Below are 13,449 nucleotides of genomic sequence, written 5' to 3'. Positions count from 1 at the left end.
TTTACCACCGCTTTGTTCGAGCATTTTGGTGTGAAATTTTGAGGTTCTAATGGCTTTCTTATGTTGTTTACATGTTATATTGAGTGTGTAAAAATTTTCATTGAAAAATAACTTGATTTGGTCACCCAAATGTTGGATTTACGAAAGCTTAGAAATCTGGAAACTATTCCCGTATTCACCCAGGCAGTGTTTTTGTTTCGGCTATATATTTTTACTCCAATGTCAAAATCGAGTGCTATTTGTGGCACTGGAAACTAGACATTCCCAGTTTTCCAACGGTATAAAATGCACATTCTGGTTCCATCTGACGGAGCCAAACCACTCGTTTGAAAATTGCTGTCCTGTTTCATTGTTTCCTGGAAGGCAGCACATGAGCTGTAACTTGATGCTCACGAATGAGCTGGGTACGGACAGATTTTGAAAACAGTTTCTTCTGAGAAAATATAGCCCTATGAATCTAGTTTTCAACACCATCAACCATGCTCAATTCCGAGTTAAATTGAGGGAGTTGTGGCCAAAGTTTTGGACTGACTCAGTAATGGAATCCTTTACTTTGGACTAATCCTTGACTAATCTTGGTTTGGGACTTGTACTCGAAATTCTTGGTGTAACTCACCTACCAAATATGTCTTGAACCCTTACTAGATTTGATTATCCTAAATGGGACATGTTTTAGGCATTTTCCTTGGTCACAAGTTTAGAAAAAGAAATTTCCATGCACAAGGCAGCTTTGCCTTGAAATTTTGGGAACTTCAGTGATTTTGTTAAGTGACTTTCCGTGCTTATTTATCCATGAAATTTGGTAGAGGGATAACCCTTATATGGTAGAATAATCATACCAAATTTGGTGCTATTCCGAGTTCGTTTCATTGTTCAACTAGATTTCCAAAGTTCATGATTTGAGTTTGGGAAACCCTTGTTTAACAAGGAAATTTTGGTAACTTTGGGTCACCATATCTGGGTGCTCAAAACTTCAATTCTCGTTCTGTTTGTTTTGCTCTAAACATGGATTGCAACTCTAATAGAGTTCCAAATTGCAAAGGCTGGTTCAAATTGAGTGAATTTTGCCGAATTTTCAATGTTGGCCAAAAACAAACTTAAAACTGTCTTGATAACTCAAGTTATCAACTTCAAGCCAAAATTTGAATGCCTTCCACTTAGATTCTTGGAAAGGTGTCTTATAGAACTTTTAGTACTTTGAAAGACGTTTCCAACGGTACCAAAGTTTCCAATTTTGGACAACCAGGGAGTAAGTTATGATTTTTCAAAGATTGCACCAAAAATCGAAAATTGTGACCATTTGAAAGGAAATCCGCACGGGAAACTATTCACTAGAATCCGGCCAGTTCTTGGCCGGATAGTCGGCCGGATTGGTGATGGAAATTGAAAAAAATAGAGGCTTGGTCACTACCTCCAATCCGGCCGAATTGTGACGTGGCCAGCCCTCTTCCGATTTCGGTTGTTCGTTTTGAAATCTATTCGCACGTACTGTTCCCGTCCAATGATTTTAAGGATAATAAACCATTTTTACTCGAATTTTGTAACTCTTTTGAGTCTCGATTTTAAAAGGGAACCCAATCTTGATTTTTAAGATATTTTCTAGACCATACTAGTGTACAACGTTCCTCATCGCTTGGGGATTATCAGTGATAGTCTATTGTTAAATTGCTTAGGCACACAAGAGGAACTTCAAGAGGATCCCTCGGTGGACGCTTGAACTTCGAGTGCCATTTCTTCTTGCTACTGGGTGAGTGTCAAGTGCATGTTATTTGAACTATTGTGAACTCAATGTACGTTTACTTGTTATTGATGACTTGAGATTTTGGAAAATGGAGTCGAGTGTGTACTTTATCGCACTCATTCTCATTCGAAATGATTTAACTCGTGCTCAAATTGCCTGAATATATCGATTGCTTGAATACATCGATTGCTTGTATATATCAATGCTTGATACATGATATGGTATGCTATGGCTGCATACGTCGTTGGAGTGAATCTCCTCGACACACAAATGCACATGGGGACGCCCAAATCTCATTGGCCGACCTTGGACTCGAGCCGGCATGGGCTTGGTCGGGAACGTTGGCGAGCCATGAGATAAATAAGCTTGACCTGTTGAGAGGTCTTGCTTGGCATACTCGAATAGTATCGCCACAAACAAATGACAGGCGGGCCTGATACAGGGGTATGTAAGGTGAAAGGGGACAGGTTAAGTGGAGTTCTACGGACTAAACCTACCCGATTGACGGAGTGTCAATTCGTGGAAGTTATTGATCGTGCAAGTGGAATATAGCTCCTGAGAGCTCCAGTATCCTTGAGTTGTTTCTGTTTATCTTTCCAGTAAATTGTTAATTATTGAATTATTATTGCTTGGCTAGTAAATTGGGATTGTTATTTGAACAATGTACTTACCTGTGTGTTCTTGGCCTCACGAGCGTTTTACTCACCTTGTAGATTTGTTTTCCTTAACAGGATTGGGCTTGGAATGAGACTCGGAGGGAATTTCCTTTTATGTACTTTTGGGACTTTTGTAACAGAGCTCCAATTCTTTTGAGTAGAACTTGTAGCTATGGTGTATTTTGGGTTGTATTATGGAAACCTGATGTATGGATTGGATAATTGTTAAATATTGTTAAGTTTGAACGCTTCCGCACAAATTGCATTTATATTATTTGGTTGTGACGTCTAGTATCGCTATAAGTTTGAACGTAAATTGCTTGAGTCCTGACGAGAGTTGGGCAGGCGTCCCGCTGATACCCTTTGGTTCACCTTAGGGAGAAGTGGGGGCATCACAGTGTGTGATAGATAATTATTGTTTATTCAGGCATTCAAGGAGACCTTCAAGAGGACCTCACAACGGACGCTTAAACACTTGAATTGAGTACCACTCTCATTTTGATTAGGTGAGTGTCAAGTGTGTGAAAACGTGTTACGTGTTTAATTGTGATTGGAAATTGAGTAATTTGAAAATGCTGAGTTGAGTGTGTACTTTACCGCACTCGTTCTCATTAAAGTGAAGTGTACCTGAATTACTTGACATGAAATACTTGAAATGAATATTTACGTGAAGTATAATTGAATTACTTGAAATGACTCATTAAGTGAATTAAGTGAAGTGTTTCGATGATTAATTATGCTATGGCTGCATAAGTCGATTGGAGTGAATCTCCTTGACTCCTAGTGATACTAGTGGGGGACGCCCAAATCTCATCGGCCGACCTTGCAACTCGAGCCGGCATGGGCACGGTCGAGAAGCTTGGTGAGCCATGAGAAACGTGTATAAGATTGATCTAATAGGGAGATCTTGCTCAGCATACTCGAGTAGTATCACCTTAAATAAAAGACAGGTGGGCCTGATACAGGGGTATGTAATGGTGATCGGGAAACGAGTAAGTGAAGGTCTACGCATTATAACCTACCCGATTGACGGAGTGTCAACTTGTGGAGGTTCTTGATCGTGCAAGTGGAAAATAGCTCATGAGAGCTCTTATATCCTTGAATTGTTTCTATTTACTTTTCTCGCCCGAATTGTTATTTACTTGAATATTACTGTTTATTTGTTAAATGGGATTGTTACTCGGACAATGTGCCTGCATGTATGTTTCTTGGCCTCATTGAGTATTGGCTCATTTAGTTTGTTTTCCTTAACAGGTGGATTGGAAGATTATGAAAAGCCGAATAGGTTATGTTTTGATTGGAATCTTGGTTGTAACTATTTAGTCGACTTTTTAATGGTTGTATTTTGGGACTTGATGTATCTTTTGAGAACCTAATGTAAGATTTGGATATTCGATTAAGGAAACGACTTTTCTTTATTTAGACTTGTATTAATTTGGTATGTATCGTTAAGTTTGAATTGAATTGATTTGAGTCCTGGCGAGAGCTGAGCAGGCGTCTCGCGAATACCCTTGGGTTTGCCCTTGGGAGAAGTGGGGGCGTCACAGTTGATATCAGAGCGCTAGGTTAGAGACCTAATTGGGAGATGTGTTAGGGACTTTACCCTTAAGATTTGAGATGAGATGACTTAGTCATACCCTAAGTTATATTTAAGTGAATTCGTAACTTTAAGTTTCTAATCTAGAAATTGTGGTTGTTTTGCAGGGATGGAGAATGGAAATGGAGGACCTGCTGCTGATGGTAATGGCCATGCTAATGGCCATATAGAGCCTCTTAGATCCATTTACTATAGCGCACAGGACAGAGGAACTCGTGTACGCTACTCACCCTCTACTAGGTTCCCCAAATGTGTCTATAGGAGGACACATGCTTACCCGAACCACCTTGTATTTGTTCTTGACGATGAGCGCCGTCAGTTGGTGGATGCCAACCGAGATCTACTCCAAGAGGTAGAGGAGCTGAGCATTATGGTGAATGCTCAAAGCGCTAGGATTGCTAAGCTGGAGGGGACACTAGTGGACGAGGTGGCTAGGACTGAGGCCACCCATGATGAACTTCAGAGAGGTAGGGCTCGACTTACTAGGATCTGTGAGGAGGTCCGTGATCGGGCTTCCGGGATCATGGCCGATGCCACTATACTGATAGATGAGGTGATGGAGGTTGTCCAGAGCCCAATTCAGGAGGAGGACCCTGAGGAGGAGGTTCCACCTGATAGCCCCTGAGGACTCGGCTTAGAGTGACCGACCTTTTGACTGATATAGTTAGAATTATCTGGGGTGATGCTAGTGCCAAGGCCATTGTATTTTTATTTGACTGTGTAGCCTACTTTTGAGGCACTTGACTTTACTTTAGTCGTATGTGACTAAAAGTACTTTTGTGGACCTATGTGCTATATTTTTGTAAATTCGCACATGACTTGCTAATTGTATGAACTTTGAAGTGTTAATGAATGTAAATTATTATTATTTCCAATGTTTCTCGATTGACTCTTATTTTGAGTATTTCCTTGCGTAATCACTTTTATTTTTGCACTAGGCACCATTAGAATTATGGACGGACAAAGGAGAGGTCGAGATCGTGGGCGAGGGTCTAGGCAAGCCCAACCTCAAGGAGATGATCAGGGATCGGCAACTGAGCCAACTCAAGGACAAGGAAATTTGGAGGGTAATCAAGTGGCTACTGCTATTAATAGGATGACTGATATCCTTGAACAGTTAGCAGTGAGACAAGGTCCAGGACCACTTAACCAACTTGGGAGTTAGGATAGAGGGGAAGATAGAGCCTTGGAGAGGTTCCTGAAATTTAACCCGCCTAACTTCACTGGTGAACCTAATCCTGAGGTAGCGGAGAATTGGTTGGAGAGGATGAACAACATATTCCCCGCCTTAGACTATACTGAAGATAGGCGAGTGAATTTTGCTATTTTCCAATTTGAGGGAGTAGCACAGCACGTGCTTGGTGGGACGTGATAAAGGGAAAGTGGGAGAGAGCCCAAACCCCTTGAACTTGGGAGAATTTCACGAGGGAATTTAATGAGAAATTTCTTTCACCTTTTTAATCCAAGAGAAGAGGGAGGATGAGTTCATCAAGTTGAAACAAGGAACTCTTAGTGTGGCTGAGTATGAAGGGAAGTTTACTGAGTTTTCTAAGTACGCTCCCGAATTGGTGACCAACAAGCGGAAAAGGATAAGACGGTTTGTGCAAGGGCTTAATGTAGAAATCCAGGAGGGCTTGGCTGCGGCCCAAATCTCTACATTTACTGAGGCTCTAGAGAAAGCGCAAAGGGTCGAGAGTGCAAGAATGCAAGTTAGGGACTTCCACAATAAGAAAAGGAACTTTTCTAGTCACACTTCTGGACAGGCTAGTAAGAGTACACAACCTTCCAAGATGGGAAGAGGAATGGAAGGAGTGAGGACTGCTGGAGCTTCAAGGGGAGTTTTATCTAGAGGAGGTCGTAGTGGGCCAGTTCAAGCGAGAGGAGTGCCTTTTAGTTGTTCGGTAGTGACACCGCAAGTTACTTGTGGTTACTGTGGTAAACCCAACCACTCAGAGAATGATTGTTGGAGAAAGTCTGGGAAATGTTTGTTCTGTGGTAGCGCTGAACATCAACTCGCAAGTTGTCCGAAGGCGTCAAAAATAGAAGGTAGCACTTAAAAGCCAAAAAAGTCAACGTCTAAGCAGACTAGTGCTGGAGGAAATCGACCTAAAGTACCGGCTAGGGTTTATGCTCTAGATCATCAACAGATTTCCGATGCAACTGAGGTGGTTGAATGTACGATCTCTATTTTCCACCATTTAGCTAAGATTTTAATTGACCCAAGTGCAAAGCATTCTTTTGTAAACCCTAATTTCATGAGTGGAATAGACTTGAAACCAATTAAGTTACCTTATGATTTAGAGGTTAGAACACCTACTGGGGATCAAAGTTTACTAGCTAATTTGGTGTATAAGAATTGTGAGATATGGGTTGGAGAACAGAAATTATTGGCTGATCTGATAGGTTTAGCGATTAAGAGGTATGATGTGATCCTAGGAATGGACTGGTTAGCCCGTTATAATGCTCAGTTGAACTGTAAGATGAAAACAGTAGAATTGTGCATTCCAAAAGAGACAACCCTAAAATTGAATATAAGGGGTAGGTTAGCCTCATCTGCACTTATCTCAGGGATCCGAGTTAGGAAAAAGTTAAGTAAGGAAGCTCAGGGATACTTGGCTTTTCTTATCAATACCCCTAGTGATAAAGTGAAATTAGAAGACATGCCCGTAGTGAAGGAGTATCCAGATGTCTTTCGCGAAGAGTTAGAGTCTTTACCACCGGAAAGAGATATAGTTTTTAAGATTGATGTGACTCCGGGAGTGGCACCTATCTCTAAGACACCGTATAGAATGGCTCCAGCTGAATTGAAAGAGTTGAAACAGCAATTACAGGATTTACTGGAACAGGGTTTTATAAAGGAGAGTGATTAACTGTGGGGAGCCCCGGTCTTATTTCTCAAGAAGAAAGATGGGAGTTTATGTGATACCCCAACTTTTAGGATATTATTTTTGTTTAGTTTCAAAGAGGATATTACGATTTCTTTAGTTTATTTTTATTTTAAGACATTGTTTTGTTTTAAAAACAATTTTTTTAGAAACCCTAAATTCTAGAAACCCTAAAGTTTAATCAAAACCCTAGTTTTTACTTGTGACTAACCGTTTTCTCAAATTTCTCATATTTCAACCAAAACCCTAAATTCAATTTATGGAATTGTAAAATCCCTCACGTTTTTCTTAAAAATCTCCTTTTAATTGAAAATTATGATTTTATAATAGCACTACCACCCAATCACCCCACAATAAGTGCAAATGAACATGAAAGTAAAGGTTTTCCCTTTTCGTTTTTAAGTTAGCGCGAATTATGGTTTTCACGTTTTTCCGTAGTGTGACTATTCAATACGGAGTGAGGATCAAAATTGGTGAGTAAAAGTGACTTTTGAATGAGGAAATATTATATGATTAGAAGTGATAATAATAAGTTAGTGATTAGAAGGCAAAAACCCTAGTATACGTGATTTAAGAAAAATCGGCTCGAACCGACAGATATCGATCACTACCGATTGAACTCACCACTTGACCACCACATACCTTTACAAAATATCCCCCCTCATCCTCATCCATATAACCAAAATATGTGGCCAAAATTCAAGGAAAAGAAAACAAAATTTTAGTTGGTTTTGGTGATGACAAGTGTCAACCACCTATGGTTCCTTGACCAACCTTTTGTCTTGCCTTCTTATCCTCCATTTGAGCTCATTCTTCCTCATTTTTTTTTCTGGTCAGCCGAGAGCAAGGAGAGGGAGGAGAGTGAAGAGAGTTTTCCATCTTCAACCTTGAATCCATCCTTTTTAATGCAAACAAGAAAAACTAAACCGATCAATCACTAGCTTAGAAGTTTGGGAAGCTTAAGGAACAAAAAATTTCAAGGAAAGGTGGAGGATCATTCTTGCAAGCTCTTATCTTGAGGTATAATGGCTGATCAACTTTTCTTTCCCCATTAATCATGATTAAGTTGGGTATTAATAGTAGTATTGTGCTTGTGATGTTTGTTTCAAGTGATTTTGATGATTAGATGGATGACTTTTGAGTTAGGTTTCTTGCGGGTTAGGAGTTGTATGATGTATATATGTGGTATATAATCTTGTAAAGGAGATAGTAGTGGTAGTTTCAAGATAAAAATGAGAAGTATAGCTTGAATATAGCAAAATTCCAGATTTCTGGAAATTGTAGCTTCAGTTCTGCCCGATTCCATTTCATCATATTAGAAGCCGAATTAGGCTTAGCACAAACATGAAAGTTGTAGAGAATGACATTTTATGGTTGTCTACAAAATTTCAGCTCAATCGGAGCAACGTAGCTGTGAAAAGATGAAAATACCCTGACTGCCCTAGGAGTAAAGTCAGTGGACAGTTTTGACAGTACACTAAGTTGGTTGCATTTGTTCACCTGGATACGTACTGAACTAGCTTTGAGCCAAAACATGAAAGTTTTAGTACTTTGTCTTAGATTTTCAACGCCCCTGGAATCACCTCGATTGGTGTTCGGTAGCCTGAGTTATTGGTGTTTAACCATAGCGCAGTTAACTGACCCGTTTGTGCACTTCTGGTTTAGTACTTCGAAATGCTTGACCTAGCTACACTACAAACTGTGTGAGAACCCTCATTTTAAAATATAATTTCCCTAAAATACATGCCTTATTCTAAGATTTAAACCACTCATTATATGCCCTTGCATTATATTCCCTATGTGTTACAACATTTTTATGTATTCCATTTCATTTCCTTTTTACTTGAAGTAAAACATTTTTTCTTGGATTGGTTTTAAATAATTCACTACTTGCATTTTACCAAATGTCCTTATATTAGTGGTAGAGACTTTACATGTAGGATTAGAGGTGTTAAAGAATTATTGGTGCAATTGGAAAGGTTAAGACACCATTAGTCAAAGGTTAAGAAAGGTTTGGACAAGAATAGGGCCATGTGGCAAAACCCTAGCCATGGGTTGGTTTGACTAAGGATTGGTAGACAAAATAAAAAAAAAACTAAACTTGGCTCTTTTCCTTCTTATGATGGCCGAACCTCTTAGCCTCAAGAGAGAGAGAGAGTGAGCTCCATAACTTTGCCTTCTTACCCTAGCAAATCAAGAATAAAAATCAAAAGAGAAAGATTTGAGTTAGTAAGAGAGTTTCCTCCAACTTTAAGTGCTTGATTCAAGCTTGAAGACTTACTTTGGTGGATTGATTTTGGTGGTTCAAGCTCACCACAAGAGAGGTATATGTTCTTTAAATCTTGGTTTTTGATGATAAATCATGCACTTGAAGTGTTAATGGCAAAAATACAAGTTGTTTGGTTGAGATTTTGGGCTAGTCTCTTGGATTAAACAAGTAGTAGTTAAGTTTCTTAGTATGCACACCAAGTGTTTGATGAAATGTTTGAATCTTGTTCATGTTTGTTTATAAGGTATTATTATGTTTTAAACCTCTTTTACGCTAGATCTACCACTTGATATGATGATTTGAGTGAAAAACATGTAAGGTTGAAAGTTGAACAAATGTTGGAAAGTGTGGGCTGGTTGCTTTTGTTCTTGGCTGACCGGTTCTTGAAGGAGGGGTTTTCCCTCAAATTTGTTGTTAAATTATGCCCTAATCAAGCCTAATAAACTAGGTTAACTATTGGTTAAGCCTATGAGTGAGTTGGAATGGAATTGAAGCAAGTAAAGTGGTGCTCTTAAACCATTAGTAGACTGTTTTGGGATTCTTGTAGTTATAAGACCATTGTGGCTGCCTTAAATCATGTTGTGTGTCATGTTGTGAACTCCATTGATTCTAGGTGACTTGAATCCTTGTATATGATCACTTGAGGAGTGATTTGGGTAAATTTGGACCAAAACAAACGAAGTTAGCATCTAGAACTAGAGTAGTTTGGAATGCGGTCATTGCTGATCCAGGGTTGGAAAAACAGCCACCTTTTCTGAGTTACTGTTTTTTATAGGGGATGAACCATGGTGTGATCTTGATACCGTTGGAAATCCCTTCGAGTCTAGTTTCCAACGCCACCAACGGCACCAAATTCCGACCTTTCTACAGTGAGTTATGATCATTTTCCTAAGACTGCCAGGGCAAGACTGTTCAACCCGAGAAGAAACTCTTAAGCTTGAATGAAACTTTTCTTTTGCCCAACTTTCATGCACTTATTGAACTTGTTTTCTCATGAACTTTTACTGCATTTTGGGCCTAATTTACATGATGAATTGAGTGACTTTAACCGCTCACTTGGTCTCTTAATGAGCCTACGATTGAGTGGGAAATGAACCTGATATGTTAACAATTTCACTCGTTGCCCTAAGATTGGGAAACAAAGGTGGTCGTAATTGAGATACTTGATGTTTGACTATTGCATTACTTGACAGGTGAGTGTTCCCCTACCTGCTACCTGTTATGTGAAATATCTGAAATACTTGATTGATAACCGTTGGAACGAAACACTATTTTGATAAAATGGAGGCGAGTGTGTACTTTACCGCACTCAATCTCTCTTGTTTTCACTGAAGTTATATATACACTATTATTATGAGATGTGATATCTCCATGAATGCCTGTGATTGAGTTGTTTGGGCGATATCCCATCAACTACTGCTACTGTTTAGGTACCCAACCTCATCGGTGAGTCGGTCGTATCGAGCCAGCAAGGGCTTGGTCGTGAAGGCTGATAAACCTTGAGGACTGTTTACTGTACACTGGAAATCGGTATACTCGAGTATTACCAAACTACTGTTTATGGAGTTCGCGCCCGGTAGGGGGTTGATTGGTGGACGGAGATTGGTGAAAGTGGTGTTCTATGGACCCTATATACTGTGCATACAAGTGTTGACGGAGTGTCAAAAGGAGGCAATTATGATCAAGATCAAGTGGATCTTTGGCTTTTGGAAGTCACCCGTATCCTTGAATTGAACTGTGATTAAACTGTTATTCTACTGTACGGTGTTATTTGGTTTTTTTGTGACCTTATGTGGCTATGTGTTTATTTGCTTTATTTGGAACCTCACTGGGCTTTAGCTCACTGTTATTTGGAACCTCACCCATTTTATCGAAACACTGTTTTGATAAAATGGAGGCGAGTGTGTACTTTACCGCACTCAATCTCTCTTGTTTTCACTGAAGTTATATATACACGGTTATTATGAGATGTGATATCTCCATGAATGCCTGTGATTGAGTTGTTTGGGCGATATCGCATCAACTACTGCTACTGTTTGGGTACCCAACCTCATCGGTGAGTCGGTCGTATCGAGCCAGCAAGGGCTTGGTCGTGAAGGCCGATAAACCTTGAGGACTGTTTACTGTACACTGGAAATCGGTATACTCGAATATTACCAAACTACTGTTTATGGAGTTCGGGCCCGGTAGGGGGTTGATTGGTGGACGGAGATTGGTGAAAGTGGTGTTCTATGGACCCTATATACTGTGCATACAAGTGTTGACGGAGTGTCAACAGGAGGCAATTATGATCAAGCTCAAGTGGATCTTTGGCTTTTGAAAGTCACCCGTATCCTTGAATTGAACTGTGATTAAACTGTTATTCTACTGTACGGTGTTATTTGGTTATTTTGTGACCTTATGTGGCTATGTGTTTATTTGCTTTATTTGGAACCTCACTGGGCTTTAGCTCACCCCATTCCCTTTGTTTTCCTTAACAGATTGGGAAAGGACTTAATCAAGAGCTTTCTTGGCTTTATTTTGCTTGTACTTGTGTTTTGAGGTTGTAACTTTTGTTTAAGCAGATTGGTAAGTTTGTATCCGTAAGTTTGACTCTTGCTATGTAAGTTGACTTTTGGCTATATGTATACTAAGCTTTTGGAGAATTGGTGAAGTGATTATGTTTTATTTAGGGTTATACTTCCTTGCATGGAAGATGTTTCGTCCGCCTCATTTGAGTTATTAGTACTTTGATCGACTGAGTCCCGCCAAGAGTTGGACAGACAGTCCGCTGACACCCTAGGGTTCGCCTTAGGGAAAGGTGGGGCTGTCACAAACTGGACTGAGTAGTTTTCATCAAAATTGTAGCCCTTTGTCTTAGCTTCGAAATGGTATAAGTTGCACATCAATCCGATAAGCGTAGCCTCGGTTGTGTCCGTTACGCAAAACCACGTCAAATTTGTCTTTTGCTAGACTTCATTTCCGCACATGTCGTTAGCTTGATTTTTGTAATTGCATTACCTTGTGCCTATTGAACGGCTATTGAAATGAAATTATTTTGTGTGTAACTTTGGGTTTGATTGAGGAAAAGAATGAAGCCATAAATGGCTGGAAAATAGGAAAATACAAAGGGTGTGCTGCCCAAATTTACGCTCAAGGGCTAGGTAGACATACTTGTTGCTTGAGTAAGGGTTAAGATCGATTACCACTTGAACTATCTAGGATATTTGCGTCTTCTTTTATCGAGGTATATAGGTAAGGATTTGGCCGAACTTGTACCCTTGAGAAATACAACCATGACTACTAGAAATACGTTTTCCTTGTACTTTCGACTCAAATGGCATTTTCCAAGTACAAAGTTATATAGTTTGAAAAGCGAGCGAGTGTTTCACAAATATTCTCCAAGTGAATTTCCATGTCTTGATTCTTATTGAACGAAACGTCTACGTTTCGAACCTTAGTCGATTTTTAAAGTTCTGAAACAAAGTTTTATCGCAGATTTAGACTCCAAAACCCGGAGTATAACCCAGACGTGATTACTAGGGGCACTTCATTTTGGTGAGTGCTTCCAAATACCTGATTGAACTGGACACTTGTTTACAATACTTGATCAATATGATGAAATGATATATGATTGGTTTGATCGGGCAAGAGTGTACTTTATCGCACTTGCCCTTATTTGATATATACTTGTTTATTGTTGAAATTGATTTGATATACTTGTTCATGATGTGCGCACTTCCTGGAATTCCAGAAACCCTGCGGCAAGTTACTCGATTCGAGTCGGTAAGGGCTTGGTCGATGGGTAACGAACCCTGGGTCTCTTGTTTGTCGAGTGGAGTGATGATGAGAACATGAAGATTTGGATTCCTTTCAAATTCAAGAAAATTCAATTGATGGTGATGGTGCAATCAGGTTCAAGAATCATTGAAGATTTGTCATGCTTATTTCTTGTTATTTATTTAAGTAAGTTTCCAGCAATACTTGTTAGTTAGTCTTGAGTTATTAAGGGAAATAAAGGCTAAGGTCATGTTGACCATAGTTAAATCTATTGAGTCAGTTAGTTTCCTATTCTAATTGAATTAGAGTTTTAGAAAAGTAGTTAATTACTTTCAAATTTATTTAGGAAGTTGTGTCAAGTCAAATAAGGAAACTTGTATTGTTTCCAATTTAGATTAGGGTTTTGAGTCTTATAAGGCTATAAATAGCCAACTTTATTTAACTATTGAGGGAGATGGAATATGAATTAATAAAAAGAGAGTTGTCTCCTTTTATGGAGTTCCTTGATGGAACTTGTGTTTCTCCTTGAACAGTATCAAGTA

This window comes from Coffea arabica, chromosome 3e (assembly GCF_036785885.1).
Source record: "Coffea arabica cultivar ET-39 chromosome 3e, Coffea Arabica ET-39 HiFi, whole genome shotgun sequence".
In the NCBI taxonomy this organism is placed as follows: domain Eukaryota; kingdom Viridiplantae; phylum Streptophyta; class Magnoliopsida; order Gentianales; family Rubiaceae; genus Coffea; species Coffea arabica.
The sequence above is the reverse complement of the archived record's forward strand: the minus strand, read 5'-3'. Positions refer to the sequence as shown.